General features: G+C 39.4%; 1 pseudogene; it reads left to right on the top strand.

The window, feature by feature from the left end:
* Positions 1–1,565: 1,565 nt before the first annotated feature.
* On the top strand, positions 1,566–3,482 carry LOC100484199 (annotated as a pseudogene).
* Positions 3,483–15,430: the final 11,948 nt, after the last annotated feature.

Raw genomic sequence — 15,430 nt, 5'->3', positions numbered from 1 at the left:
GAAGGCAGTTAGAGCCTCAACCCAAGGCTGACTGCTAAAATTCTGTCAGCAAGTTCACACCTCTGAGGTCTCCAGACCTCCAAAGTTGCTCTAGTTTTCCTCCTTCCAAAGAAAAGGTTAAGTTCTTTTTTTTTTTTAATTCTCTGGATCCTTATAATAAATTCCTTTCCCTCTTTTCCTTAACACACTAAGAGTGGGTTTCTTACTGAGCCCCAACTTGAATTGCCAGGAAAAATGTTGGTATTATTCTTGAAGTAAATAGTAATGTTAAAAAAAAAAAAAAAGAAGAAGAAGAGGCAAATTCCTTATAGGTAAATGGCCAAAAAAAATTCTTCTTATAAATGATAGAAGCCTAAGTGAGTGCACTGGAATGTTTGGCTACAAGCAAGAATTTTATATAACTGGCAACTGTACTATAAGGGAATGCCATCTAACTTAATTACAATAAAATCTAATCTAACAACAGAATTAAAAGAGTAATATCCACATGGGCAAGAGCAGTGACCTGGGGGTCTTTTGCCAATTACTACCCATGAGCACACTGCCCAAAACATGATTAACAGATCCTTAATATTTCTTGGTGCAGACAAGAAGGTCAGAATATTTAAAAAGAATGCTTAAAATTGCTACTTAATAAGGACAATTCTTTTCAAAAGAAGATGGATTCTGTTATAAGAAAGTCCCTTTTGTTCTGCTGGATACTTAGATAGGTTTGGATATGCAATGTAAGCCTAGAGCAAAATTTGGGATTGGAAAGTTGAATTGTTCTGCATGTAGAGACAGAGGAAATTGGAATTCCTGGTATACTCCTTGAATGTAGGGCGGTTAAAGAAAGAAAGAAAAAGATGACATGAATTGGGGAGAAATGGGCAGGGAAAACATCCCTTAGATTGCACACCCCTTTAAGAATAACAGTGTTTAACATTCCTTGAAATTGTTTACAATTTTACAACGTAAGCCCCATGTCCATCCCCCCAACATATTCAAACAAGGTTACTAATAATTTCATGTATGTGTGTTTCAAATAAAGGAATTGTGTTTCACATAAAAGTTGTATGACGTTTAATGGACAGCATACAGGTCAACATACACTAGAAAGTAAGATGACCCATAAACTGAACGATTGCCAGTGGTAGACATATGAACCTGAATACATCTAGAATTTCTGGAAAGAAATTTAGAGGAGTGCTTTGTATTTCTACAGATCCTGGAATAATGGGTTCAAGACACTCTAAGCATAATCTCATGGGCAAAGAAACTCCAATTAACACATGGCTTACACAAGACTTTACTAAAGCTAAGAAATAAATAAACACATCGTGTAACACTAAAATAAACTTTCTGATTATGGTTTGCTCACCAGGGTTCCCAGTCCTCTGTCCAGTTGACTCCATCTTAGATATATTGTTCAGGGAATTATACCTGGATATCTACTGTTTCAGTTAAGAAACTTTTTATCCAAATAACAGAAAACCAACTCCAAAGTTTAAACAGTGAGGTTGGCTCACATAACCAGAAGTCTAGACATATTCAGGCTTCAGGCACTTCAAGGCACTTACCCTATTTTCTTGGAGTTGTCTCAGCTCCATCCTCCTCAATTTTTAGGTTCTGTTCTCAGACTGACTTCTCTTTAATGATGAAATGGCTGCCAACAGGCTTCTTTGCCTACATTCGTTATAGATGAGTAAGATTGACTTTCCATCAGTATCACTCAAATAAAAGGAAGAAGTTTCCTAAAAGCTTCCATAATTCAAATTTCATTTGTCACACACCGTCTTTGGGCTGATCCGTGGTGGACATTCATTTTGAGGGCAGCAGACCTGCAGCCTGCATACCACACACCACCTCCTGTGGAAGCCTGAGCTGGCCGGACAGGTTTCTCCCATTGTCTCATAACCATGTCCACCAACGAGAACGCAATTCACCAGCTGTCCACCATCACAGATTCAAGAACAAGGGGAAAGAGAGTACAGAAATGAGGCAGCGCCGAATAGAAGTTAAGGTGAAGCTGAGGAAAGCTAAGAAGGATGACCAGATGCTGAAAAGGAGAAATGTAAGCTCATTTCCTGATGAGGCTACTTCTCCACCACAGGAAACCGCAACAACCAGGGCACTGTAAATTGGTCCACTGATGACATTGTCAAAGGCATAAATAGCAACAATTTGGAAAGCCAGCTCCAGGCTACTCAGTCTACTAGGGAACTGCTTTCTAGGGAAAAACAGCCCCCCATAGACAACGTAAGCCAGGCTGGTTTGATTCCAAAATTTGTGTCCTTCTTGGGCAGAAGTGGTTATAGCCCCAGTGCAGTTTGAATCTGCTTGGGCCCCCACTAGCATTGCTTCCAGGACATCGGAACAGACAAGGCTGTGGTAGATGGAGGTGCGGTCCCAGCATTCCTTTCTCTGTTGGCATCTCCCCATGGCCACATCAGCGCACAAGCTGTGTGGGCCCTAGGAAACATTGCAGGCGATGGCTCAGGTTTTCGAGACTTGGTCATCAAGTATGGTGCAGCTGACCTGCTGTTGGCTCTCCTTGTGATTCCTGATAGGTCATCTTTAGCATGTGGTTACTTCTGTAACCTGACTTGGACACTTTCAAACCTCTGTCGCAACAAGAATCCTGCACCCACATTAGATGCTCTTGAGCGGGTTCAGACAAACATGGTCTGTCTCCTGCATCATGATGATCCAGAAGTATTAGCAGATACCTGCTGGGTCATCTCCTACCTTCCTGATGGTCCAAATGAACACAATGAAATGGTTGTGGAAACAGGAGTTGTGCCCCAACTTGGGAAGTTTTGACTGAATTGCCCATTGTGACTCCAGTGCCAAGAGTCGTAGGAAATGTCGTCATTGGGACAGATGAACAGACTCAGACGGTAACAGATGCAGGAGCACTTGCTGTCTTCCCCAGGCTGCTAACAAACCCCAAAACTAATGTCCAGAGGAAGCTACGTGGACAATGTCAAACATCACAGCTGGTCACCAGGACCAGATAGAGCAAGTTGTGAACCATGGGTTAGTCCATTCCTCGTTGGTGTTCCTTCTATGGCCGACTTTAAGACACACAAAGAAGCTTTCCGGGCTGTGACCAGCTAGCTATACGAGTGGCAGGACAGATGAACAGAGTGTATACCTCGTTCAGTGCAGCATAACAGAACCATTGATGAACCTCTTAACCGCAAAAGATCCCAAAATTATCCTAGTTATTCCGGACGCCATTGCAAACAGCTTTCAGGCTGCTGAGAAAGTAGGTGAAACTGAGACTCTTGGTATAACGATGGAAGAATGTGGAGGTTTTGGACAAAATTGAAGCTCTACAAAACCATGAAAATGAGTCTGTGTACGAAGCTTCATTAAACTTGATTGAGAAGTATTTCTCTGTAGAGGAAGAGGAAGATCAGAATGTTGTGCCAGAAACTACCTCTGAAGGCTATACATCCCAAGTTCAGGATGGCACTTCTGGGACCTTTAACTTCTAGATTGCACAGCTGAGACAGTTGTTTATTGTGTACTCTGTTTGGTAGAAGTTTGTCATACAGTTTTTCTTCTAAAACTCTTTTTAAATGTGTTTTGTTATTGTAGCACTTTTTGTGTTGAACCTGTACTTGACAAGTTCCAAACTGTACAATCTGTATGAAGCTCCTCCTCTCAGTGGGTTTCTTACTTCTGTGGAATCTCCTATCTTGCAGTGTCCTGTAAATAAAGATTAAATTCCACCCTTTTCTTTAAAAAAAAAAATTCTTTTCATTTGTCACCATTGACACATTCTCATTCCTGAACCATTTACTGGCCAGGGACAGGATTACCATGATTAGCTTCCCCTAACCAGTCCTTATTTTGTGAGCCAAGGATGGAGTCAGCTTTCTCCAAGTCACAAAGGCTGTGTAGGATAAGGACCAGCACCAGGACAAAACTGGAGATCAGTGAGAAAGGAAGCTTGGCAAATGGATCGTGGTAGGCACCAAGAATATCCACTGTGTATTTTCTTACCTTCCTTAAACACCTGCACTATTTCCCTTGCTTTTTGTAATCCAATTGCACTGACCTTTCAGATCTTCAACATGCTTTGCCCCTTCTCATTCTAAGGTCTTTGCACAGGCTATACTCCCTCCCCTCTGTTTTTAAAAGATTTTATTTATATATGACCCCAGGGGAAAGAGGGAGAGGGAGAGAATCCTAAGCAGACTCCATGCTGAGCACACAGCCCGACGTGGGTCTCGATCTTACAACCCTCAGATCATGACCAGAGCTGAAACCAAGAGTTGGAGGTTTAACCCACTGAGCCACCCGCTCACGGTATTCTCTTAGCCTAGAAGTCCCTTCTCGCACCCGGTTCTTGGTTAAATAAAACTTATCTGTCTGCATTTCACTCAAAAGTCACTCCTTTGGTAAGACTTCCCTCAGCCTCATATTAGCTCACATGCTTCTTCTTCCAACTTTAACTTAGGCAAAAGGAGAATACAGTCAGTTCTTGTTATTTATGGTAATGATGTTTTATATTCTACAAAGTTGCCACAAACACTGAATTAGTGATTACTGAACCGTCGCTCTTAGGGATAAGGCTTTAGGTTCCAGGAGCTCTGATCACAAAATTTTCATTAACCAATCAATATATTTTCTTGTTTCATGTATGTTTCTGTTTAAAGACATTTTACTGGGGCACCTGTGTGGCTCAGTCAAAGCATTTGCCTTTGGCTCAGGTGATGATCTTAGGGTCCTGGTATCGAGCCCTGCATTGGGCTCCCTGCTCAGTGGGGGGTTTGCTTCTCCCTCTCCCGCTGCTCCTCTCCCCCCACTCCCCAGCTTATAATCCCTGCTCTTTCTTGTGCTCTCTCTCAAATAAATAAAATTAAATAAATAAAAATAAAGACACTTTACTTAATGTATATTGTTAATTCACTGACATAGAACTCACAGCCAACAGCACTATAATTGATGCCTAAAAACTACAAAAATATGTATTTTCTCCATAAGGCACTTCACAACCTTCTTGCACATAGGGACACTATCCCAAACTTCAGCACTCCCCTTGTGGGCCATTTTAAACAGTGAAATCACCCACAAAAAGCACAAAAATGGGAAAAACATGGTACAACTGGCACAAAAATAGACATAGATCAATGGAAGGATAGAGTCCAGAAATAAACCCACATTTTTATAGTCAATTAATCTATGACAAAGGAGGTAAGAATATCAAATGGGGAAAATACAGTCTCTTCAACAAACGGTGTTGGGAAAACTGGACAGCTACATGCAAAAGAATGAAACTGGACCACTTTCTTACACCATACACAAAAATAAACTCAAATGGATTAAAGACCTAACTGTGAAAATGGAAACCATAAAATTCCTAGAAGAAAACATAGGCAGTACTTTCACTGATATCAGCTGTAGAAACATTTTTCTAGCTATGTCTCCTAAGGCACAGGAAACAAAAGCAAAATTAAACTATGGGAACTACACCAAAATAAAAAACTTTTGTACAGTGAAGGAAACCAACAAAACAAAAAGGCAACCTACTGAATGAGAGAAGATATTTGCAAATGATATCTCTGATAAGGAATTAATATCCAAAATATATAAAGAACTTATACAACTCAACACCAAAATAAATAAATAAACAAATAATCTGATTAAAAACCAGGCAGAGGACCGGAATCGATATTTTTCAAAAGACGATATATAGATAGCCAACAAACACATGAAAAGATGCTCAAAATCACTCATCATCAGGGAAATGTAAATCAAAATCATTATGAGATATCACCTTACACCTATGAGAATGGCTAAAATTAGAAAAGCATGAGAAATAACAAATGTTGGTTATTTCTTATGGAGAAAAAGGAACCCTAGTGCACTGTTGGTGGGAATGTAAGCTGGTGTAGCCGCTGTGGAAAACAGTATGGAGGTTTTGCAAAAAGTTAAAAACAGAATTACCATATGATCCAATAATTCCACTACTGGGTAATTACCTAAAGAAAACAAAAACACTAATTTGAAAAGATACATGCACCCCTATATTTATTGCAGCATTACTTAAAATAGCCAAGATATGGAAGCAACCCAGGTGTCTATCAGATGAATGGATAAAAAAGATGTTATATATATACAATAGAATACTACTCAGGCATAAAAAAGAACAAGGTCTCGCTATTTGCAACAACATGGATGGATTTAGAGGGTCTGATGCTAAGTGAAATAAGTCAATCAGAGAAGGACAAATACCATATGATTTCACTTATAGGTGGAATTTAAGAAAGAAAACAAACTAACAAAGAAAAAAAGAGACAAAAAATAGACTCTAAATACAGAGAACAAACTTGCGGTTGCCAGAGTGGGGGGTGGGGAGGGATGAGTGAATAAATAAGGGGATTAAGAGTACATTTATCTTGATGAGCACTGAGAAATGTATAGAATTGTTCAATCATATTGTACACCTGAAACTAATGTAACACTGTATGTTAACACCATATATTGAATAAAAAAAAAACAACAAAAAATGAAACAAACAAAAACCCCATGGTACTAAATAGATCTTAACAAGGATACTTGTTTACAGTTTGAGAGCTGAAATAAGAAGGCAGGGTGTGTCCCTTGTTTGACCTCAGCTGAGAACACCCATATCAGGCAACTCAATTTTTTTTTCATCATTCTGTGCATGTACATGAGAATTATTGATTTAGGTGTTACAAACAATTTTTAGCAAGTAGGAAAATTTGCAAACAAAGAATCTGTGAATAGTGATGATCAACTGTATATTGTTTGATAAACTCGAAAATCTGAGGTGGTGAAGAGGATGTCAGACATGATTGGATCTAAGAGTTCTAGGTCTCGGTCTCTCTTTCTCCATCCATCTCCTGCCTTCTTGGCTTCATTTCTGAAAAGGCTCTCTCTACCTGGTAGCACAACAGCTGCTAATAGTTCCAAGTACATAATTCTCAGTTTACCCACAAGCTGAAAAAACAAACAAAACCCCTTTATCTCCCACACACTACATATTTAATCTAAAGGGATGATTCTACTTGATCCTTCTTGCGCCTGTTCTCCGTTTTGGCAGGAGAGAGTGTGTGAGCCTCACCTGACCCACACGGACAAGGCTCCTCACTGGGAAGGGTGCTCTGGGATCCCAAGAAAGAAAATGGGCTCAAGTGGGTAAAATTAACATGGGTTAATTATAGTGACACATTTTTAGAATTCCCTGCAATGAAAAATGAACATTCTTTTAAAAATATAATGTGTAAAAAATATAACTACATCAAAAACTAATGATGTACTATATGCTGGCTAATTGAACGGAATAATTTTTTAAAAATAAAAAAAAATACTTAATTTCCCATAAACAAAAGGAAAGCTTAAAAAGAAGAATTAACAAATAGATTACTCTCAAAATTTAAATAAATAAATAAATAAATAGTATGATTTTAAAAATAGTAGATATATTCACTTGGCACACCACTTGACATATGTTCCTCATGAGGCAGGCACGGTTCCAAGCACTTACATCATTAACCCCTGAGGTAGGTCTTATTTTCATTCCATTTCATACATGAGGGAACTGAGGCACAGAGAGGTAGAGTGAAGCATTCCCAAGGCTACATGGCTAGTAGGCAGTGGAGCCAGGATTCAAACCTAGCAGTCTTTCATCTACCATTCCATGTTACCTCTCTTACAAAATTCAGAAAAGAATACAGAGACAGCTATGCAACTAGATCAACTATATCTTGGTATTTTGCCACTTGTACTTGAGAGCGCTCTCTCTAAAATATACAGCTGGGGCGCCTGGATGGCTCAGTTGGTAAGCATCAGATTCTTGATCTCAGGTTGTGAGTTCAAGCCCTCTATGGGCTCCACGCTGGTGGAACCCACTTAATAGGGGCTCTTGGGTGGCTCAGTCAGTTAAGCGTCTGCCTTCTGCTCAGGTCATGATCCTGGAGTCCTGGGACCAAGCCCCACGTCTGGCTCCCTGCTCAGCGGGGAGTCTGCTTCTCCCTCTGACCCTGCCCCCTCTTGTGCTCTTTCTCTCATTCTCTCTCTCTCTCTCTTAAATAAATAAATAAAATCTTAAAACAATACTACAGCTAAAGCACATGTTCCGCCCTGGCCCCATCCCTTTCCCATCTCCCCTTCCAGAGGCAACCACCACCCAGGAATGTTTTCTACTTGGACTACGTACGAATGTATCCATTGAGAATATATCAATTATTCTATTTCTAAAGTACATATAAATATATCCCAGTTTACAAATTCTTTGGCAACTTGCTTCTTAACTTAGCATTATGTATTTTTTTAAAGTATCCAAGTCGATACATGTAACTCAGCCTTACTCACTTTATCTGTTGTCTATTATTTCGCTGTTTATCTCTCCACTACCAAGGGAGAGTTAGAATGATCCTGCCAATTTTTATTAATCTATTTTAATTTCTATAATTTCGTACTGCATCTTGTCATCTGGATGTAGTGCAAGTTCCCCTCAAAATATGTCTACTGTTCTTAGGTCTTTACTCTTCCATCGGAATTTCAGGGTTTTTTTTTCTCAAATTACATCACAAACCTAGCTATGGGTTTGAGTTTGATTGGCATTATATTGAATGTGTAGGTTAATTTGAGATGAACTGACATCTTAAGAGGGTTAAGTATTCCCATTTAGGGACATGGCAAACATTTGCATTTACTTAGGATTTCTTTAAACTTCAATAAGATTTTAAATTGTATCAACAAAGACCTTGCACATATTTTTGTTGGATTTATTTATAGCTATCTAACTTGGTTGCCTCTTTGAATGGCATCACTTTTCTTTAATAACATTTTCAAACTGTTTGTTGCTACACTGTGGGGATGCAATGGATTTTGTGTATTGAGCTTAAATCAACCTTGTTAGACTCTCATTAATTACAATAATGTCTTGGATTTTCTGTGTAGATAATCACATCAGCTATGAATAATTACCTTTTGCTTTTCCCTCCCAATCTTTATACATATTTTTTTCTTGTCATCTTCTTACTACATTGGCTGGGTCTGTCAAAATAATTTTGAATAGGAGCAATGATCTTGAGCACCAGTCTTCTTAGGTCCTTTGAAATATTATTTCTAATATTTCACCATAAAGTATGGTGTTTGCTGTACATTCTGATAGCCATGTTTTATAAAGGTAAGCAAGTTTCCTATTCTGAGCGCCTAATAAGGATTTTTTTTTTTTACTTTACCTAACTTACCACTTTTAAATTTAATAGTTGGATTTAAAAATATATTTTTGAAATCGCCTTCACATTTTTTTTTCTCTCACCCTTTGCTTATTTCCTACCAACCAGATCACAGACTATTCAGGTGGCTGATAACCATAGTAAACGTTATCTCTCTTGGAATCAGTTCATAGAAAAGCTCCTTTTCTCCCGCATCTGTAGGAGGATCACAGTGTTTTTCCTCCTTTAACCCACTGATTTGGTGAATGTCATTATGTTTTCCTTGCATTTCTACGACAAATTCTATTTGAGCTAGAGTAAATGTAGTCATCCTTAACGACTTTGTCTTTCATAACCCACATCCAATACCTTAAATCCATTTGCAGACCCACCCAAATGGCGCTTCCTTCAAAATGTATCCTTAATCTAACCACTTCTAATTATCTCTGCCATCGGAATTAAAGTCATTTGTTGCCTGGAGTGAATCATTGATCCATTCCCATTGTCTCTGCCTGCACACTTGCCTCTCTGTAGTTGATTTTCAAACTGCAACTGTAATGATCCTTTTGAAATGTCAGTCAGATTATGCCCCTCCTCTGCCCAGCACTTCAGAAGACTTCCCATTTTCCTTATATGAACACTACAGTCCTTTCAATGGCCCACATCTCCTACTACTCTCCCCTGCTCCTATTTCCTTCAAATCAGTCCACTGGCCTTGCTGTTCCTTGAACATACCAGGTGCACGCCCACCTCAGGGGCTTTGCACTGATTCCTCTGCCTGGGAAAATCCCTCTTACAAATGTGTACATACATCTCTATATCTACGTATATACTAATACATACATACATACTAATATACTGATAGATGCAAACATACTACACATCTAATCATATGTACTAACATATACATATATACTAATAGATGTCTAGATATATACATGTCTACATATAGATGTCTACATATAGGTCTGCCTATTTTTTTTTTAAGATTTTATGTATTTATTTGACAGAGAGAGAGAGAGAAAGAGAGGGGAGCAGCAGGTAGAGGGAGAGATAGAAGCAGGCTCCCCATTGAGCAAGGAGCTGGAGTTGGGGCTTGATCCCAGAACCCAGGCATCATGACCTGATCCAGAGGCAGACACTTAGTCAACTGAGCCACGCAGGTGCCCCTAGGTCTGCCTATATGCGTATGTCTCCATATATCCCCTCAGCTCTCAGGTTTTTGCCCAGATAACACTCTCTGAGTGAAATGTTTCTTTTTTTTTTAGAATAACTTTTTTTTTTTTAAAGATTTTATTTATTTATTGGACAGAGAGAGACACAGTGAGAGAGGGAACACCAGCAGGGGGAGTGGAACAGGGAGAAGCAGGCTTCCCGCTGAGCAGGGAGACCCATGCGGGGCTTGATCCCAGGACCCCGGGATCATGGCCTGAGCCAAAGGCAGATGCTTAATGACTGAGCCACCCAGGCGCCCCTGAGTGAAATGTTTCTGATACTAGGGAGAACTACAATCAAGCTCCTTTATTCCTTTACTTCCTTCCTTGCTTTTTCTCTACAGCAGTAATCGCGATCTGACATACTATGTATTTGCTTATTTGTTTATTGTGTTTCTCCCCCATTAGAATATTAGCTTCATGGTGGCAGAGATATTTGCCTGTTTTGTTCCCTGTTATATCCCTAAGGGCTTATAACAGTGCCTGCGCACACCAGTCACTCAAGTAAATATTAAATGAATGGGCTATTGTTTTATTCATTGTTTGTCTCAAAATCGTTTTCATCTCCTCCCCATGGTTGGATTCAATTTATCAATATTTAATTTAGGATTTGGGGAGCTATGTTTCTTACAGTTATTAATGCCTCTTCTACATATCTCCTTCAAAATAGAGTTAGTATTTTACTTACTTTTGTTAAATCATTACATGTAAAGAAATGCATGATATTATTTTAATTTGCATTATTTACTTACTAAAATTGTGAATATTTTCTTGGTCTACTCTATATTTCTTCCTGTAATGAGCTGTTAGCTAATATCCTTAAAAATGAGTTAATACATGAAGAATGCTTTGATGATACTGGCATATAGTAAGTTCTGAATAAATGTTACTTTTCTCCTTGTTATTACTGTTAAAATATTTTATTCTTATTACTATAATTATCCCTGAACCTAAAGAAGCTGGATTTGGCCCATGGACTTTTACCAAATTCATTCCTTCTTTCTTTCTTTCTTTCTTTCTTTCTTTCTTTCTTTCTTTCTTTCTTTCTTTCTTTCTTTCTGTTCTTTCTTTTTCTTTCTTTCTTTCTTTTTCTTTCTTTCTTTCTTCTTTCTTTCTTTCTTTCTTTCTTTCTTTCTTTCTTTCTTTCTTTCTCTTTCTTTTTTAAAGATTTTATTTATTTATTCGACAGAGATAGAGACAGCCAGCAAGAGAGGGAACACAAGCAGGGGGAGTGGGAGAGGAAGAGGCAGGCTCATAGCAGAGGAGCCTGATGTGGGGCTCGATCCCATAACGCCGGGATCACGCCCTGAGCCGAAGGCAGAAGCTTAACCGCTGTGCCACCCAGGTGCCCCATCTATATTTATTTTTAATATACTTTATTTTTTTAGAGCAGTTTTAGGTGCACAGTAAAATTGAGCAGAAGGTACAGGGATTTCCTATATACTCCCTGCCCCCACACATGCATAGCCTTCCCCATTATCAACATCCCCCACTAGAGTGGTACATTGGTTACAATTGGCAAACCTACCTTGATGCATCATTATCAGGCAAAGTCCATAGTTTACAGTAGGGTTCATTCTTGGTATTGTACATTCAATGAGTTTGGACAAATGTACAATGATATATTGCCACCATTATAGTATCATACAGAGTAGTTTTACTGCCCAAAAAATCCTGTGTTCAGCCTATTCATCCTTCCCTTCTTCCTAACCACTGGCAACTAGAGATCTTTTTATTGTCTCCACAGAAAGTCCTACAGTTGGAATCATACAGGATGGAGGCTTTTCAAATTGGCTTCATTCACTGAGTAATTAAGACACATTTAAGTTTTCACCATGTATTTTGATGGCTTGATAGCTCATTTCTTTTTAACACTGAATAATATGCTGTTGTCTGGATGTACTACAGTTTATTCACCTGCTGAAGGATGTCTTGGTTGCTTCTAAGTTTTGACATTTGTGAATAAACCTGCCATAAACATCCATGTGCACGTTTTTGTGTGGACGTAAGTTTTCGTGTCCTTTGGGTAGGCACCAAGGAGCATGACTGCTGGATCCAATGGTGAACAGGTTTAGTTTTGTGAGAAACTGCCAAACGATCTTCCAAAGTGGCTGTCCTACTTTGGATGTCCCCCTGCAGCGAATGAGCGTTCCTGTGGCTCCACAACCTCATCCACGTCAGGTGTTGTCAGCGTTCTGGATTTTGGTCATTCTCGTATGTGTCTGGCCATTCTCATATGTGTCTCATTTTAATTTACATTTCCCTGATGACATATGATGTTGAGCATCTATTCATATGCTTATATGCCACTTATATATCTTCTTTGGTGAGGGTCTGTTAAGGTCTTTGCCCATTTTCTACTAATTTCTTTCCTTATTGTTGCATTCATGAGTTATTTGTATATTTTGGATAAGTCCTTTATCACGTGTTTTTGTAAATATTTTCATACTTAACGGCAACCTCTTCATCAGTGTTTCAAATCCCATCCCTTCTCACGTCCTATAGAATATTGCTTCAGCAAATTTCACCTCTCCTGAATTAGATTTCCCTCTCCACTGGGTTTTTTTTTTCCCCATCAGCATACAAAATGCCATTAATAGCTCCCAATTAAAAAAAAAAAAAAACCTCAACAATAAAACACTCTTGATCACTCTTTGGTCTCCCGAACTCTCACTTTCTCTCTGCAGTACATTTTTTGTTTTCATTTTTTTAAAGATTATGTTTATTTATTTGAGAGAGAGAGTGAGCCAGAGAGAAAGGAAGCAGAAGCAAGGGGAGAGGCAGAAGGAGAGGGAAAGAAAGAAGCAGACTCCTGGCTGAGCAGGGAGCTCAATGTGATGCAGGGCTTGATCCCAGGACCCTGAGATCATGACCTGAGCCAAAGGCAGATGCTTAACCGACTGAGCCACTCAGGCGCCCTCCACAGTAAATTTTTAAAAAAATTGTCTAAACTTGTCTCCTCTCACCTTCTTTTTTCCAAATCTCTTTTGTAATAATGGATTTTTTTCAAATGGTATATAGGCTATGGAACAAAATTTAAAATAATAAAAATTTAGTAAAAAGTTCAAAATACGTTGGGAAATAGTGAAATAAGATTGACAAAATACTGATAATTGTTAAAGTTGTGTAAGAAGTCCCTGCAGGCTTATTGTATTATTCTTTCTATTTTTACATGCTTGAAAATTTTTCATAATAAAATATTAAAGAAGATGTATGCATTAAAGTTTTTCTCCCACGCTTGCGGCATCTACCTCATCTTCCTTGTCCTCTACCAGTTGATTACTTTTATTGGTTTCCTGTGTTTCTTTCAGTGCAGGTACAAGTGAAAAAGGAATGCATATTCTTTACCTTCCCTTGTTGCACATAAAGTCACAGGCCTCATACTGTGCAATTTGTGTAGATTTGTGTGTGTGTGTATGTGTATTTCTAGTATCTTCCTAAATCTGCCCCCTACCCTACCTACTACCAAACAGTTTTATTTTCTGGTCTGAGTGATATACTTAGTTCACAGTTAACGTGCTGGGTAGTGAGATGAACATTTGAGACTGGTCAAGTAATAAAAAGTACATTTTTGAAGCACTCAGCGGCTTGTGGTCCACACTTTCCAGCACATAAAAGATCAGGTCAGAAGGCACGGGTCCCCATCTTGGAACCAATGGTACCATCCTATTGAAGTGACTGCTCCTGGTTAGCTATACTAAGAAGCCTGATCCTGAGCATACCTGCCTAGGGATTCATTCCTTCCTTATTTCCTCCTCGTTCTCAGAGTCTTCCTCTCCTGTGCCCGCATGGGTTGTGTGAGATCTCTTTTACTGGCTCAAGTTCCCTTACGGAAATGTGCTTCCTATGTTCCCAACCAGCTTGTCCAATGCTTCAGGGCAGGCTCCAGCCTGTCTGTGGCTCCCTGCCATCCTTCCCCACCGCTCAGCAGTCTCGTATTCCTTCCAGACACAGTCCTGTTCTTACATTGCCCATGTGGTCTTTAAGAATTCTACTCCTTGCTGCAGATTGACTGTGAGGAAGAGACATGAAGCCCCTGATTCTCAGGAGCTGGCCTTATGTTCACTGAGGACTTGACATTCCCCTGTTGAACATGAATAATTTCACAGAACAACAGTATCAGACAAGGCCACTCTGTGACCAGGATGGATCAAGACAGAAACAAGACTGCTCTGTAATCATGTCTGTACACAGACAAAAACACAAGCATTGCCTCAAATGACAAAAGTGACCAACCAAACGTGTTTTGGCTAATAGTACTGACTGCTGCTTCCTTATCAACAGTAGCTTTAGCTTTCTTCTAGTCTCACTCCTTCTAGATAAGATTCATTAAGATACCTAATTACAGGATATATCCTGCTTCCTGACAGCCTCCCATCCAGAGCAAACTCCCACTGCCTTCAACTGTCCCTAAAATTACCTAACAAGAGCCCAAATCCTACAGTAAGTCTTTTCAAACAACCAGGGTTACCGAGACACACACCATGGTGTGCTGTCTCCCTTGCCCTTGCTGGGAGCCATAAACCTGGTTCTACTTTAGGGGCATTCCTACCAGTCTTTGACTGGACAGCATTAATGTCCACAACCATGAGTCAACATCAGTGCTTTTCAAGATCACTCCCAGGATCAAGCAAAGTGGTAGGCATTTTGTGAAGACCTAAACTGCACTGTGTTCCCTACAAGTAATCTCTGGCTCCGGTCTTACTAGTAGGGACCTACAGCATGGCTCAGAGGTAAGCCGCTCTCCCGTCCAGCTGTCCATTGATGGACACTCAGGTTGTTTCCATGGTTGGCTATTGTGGATAATGATGCAGTGAACATGGGTGTGCAGATATCTCTTTGAGATAGTGTTTTCATTTCCTTTGGATATATACCCAGAAATGGGATTGTTGGATATATGATAGCTGTATTTAAAAAATTTTTTGAAGAAACTCCATACTATTTTCCATAGTGGCTACACCAATTTACATTCCCACTAACAGTGCACAAGTGTCCCCCTTTCTCCACAGCCTTTCCAATACTTGTTGTCTCTTG

The sequence above is a fragment of the Ailuropoda melanoleuca genome, chromosome 5 (genome assembly GCF_002007445.2).
Source record: "Ailuropoda melanoleuca isolate Jingjing chromosome 5, ASM200744v2, whole genome shotgun sequence".
Classification (NCBI taxonomy): Eukaryota; Metazoa; Chordata; class Mammalia; order Carnivora; family Ursidae; genus Ailuropoda; species Ailuropoda melanoleuca.
The sequence above is the reverse complement of the archived record's forward strand: the minus strand, read 5'-3'. Positions and strand labels throughout refer to the sequence as shown.